The sequence below is a fragment of the Felis catus genome, chromosome A1 (assembly GCF_018350175.1).
Source record: "Felis catus isolate Fca126 chromosome A1, F.catus_Fca126_mat1.0, whole genome shotgun sequence".
In the NCBI taxonomy this organism is placed as follows: Eukaryota; Metazoa; Chordata; class Mammalia; order Carnivora; family Felidae; genus Felis; species Felis catus.
Genome location: NC_058368.1, coordinates 90750775 through 90751446, shown reverse-complemented (window position 1 = coordinate 90751446; position 672 = coordinate 90750775). Strand labels below are relative to the sequence as shown.

Below are 672 nucleotides of genomic sequence, written 5' to 3'. Positions count from 1 at the left end.
AAATAGATGATGGATGGATGGATAGATGGATGGATAGATAAACAGATGGATTTCTCTTAGGTGAGAGTAAGTTTTTTGAAAGTAAGTCTGTGCCTTTCACTTCCTTGTTTTCACCCACAGTGAATTCCACAAAACATGCTTCACAGAGTATTTCTTAGCTATAGCAGACCATGTCCAGACATTGCCCTCAGATCCTGCATGTACCACCTAACGGTCATATGAAAATCTGGTAGAATTCAGTGGGAGTAAATTTTTGGGCCATTTCCCAAAAATTACACTTAGAAGCTATTTTCTAAAAGCTTCTCCTCATTTGATGGTTGTATCCTTTAAAATGTACCTTGAAAATGTAACTGATTAAAATGTAACTGATTAGGGTGCCTGGCTAGCTCAGTTGATGGAGCATGGGACTCCTGATCTCAGGGTTGTGGGTTCAAGCCCCACGTTGGGTGTAGAGATTACTTAAAAACAAAAATCTTTATGGGGCACCTAGGTGGCTCAGTCGGTTAAGCGTCCAACTTAGCTCAGGTCATGATCTCGAAGTTCGCAAGTTCGAGCACCATGCTGGGCTCTGTGCTGACAGCTCAGAGCCTGGAGCCTGCGTCAAATTCTATGTCTCCCTCTCTCTTTGCCCCTCCCCTGCTCGTGCTCTGTCTCTCTCTCTCAAAAATAAAC

General features: G+C 43.3%; 1 non-coding gene across 1 annotated transcript; it reads left to right on the top strand.

Annotated features, from left to right (window-relative positions):
- The first annotated feature begins 376 nt into the window (after positions 1-376).
- Positions 377-449, top strand: TRNAR-CCU. The gene has a single exon. It is a non-coding gene; the product is annotated as a tRNA-Arg (tRNA).
- Positions 450-672: the final 223 nt, after the last annotated feature.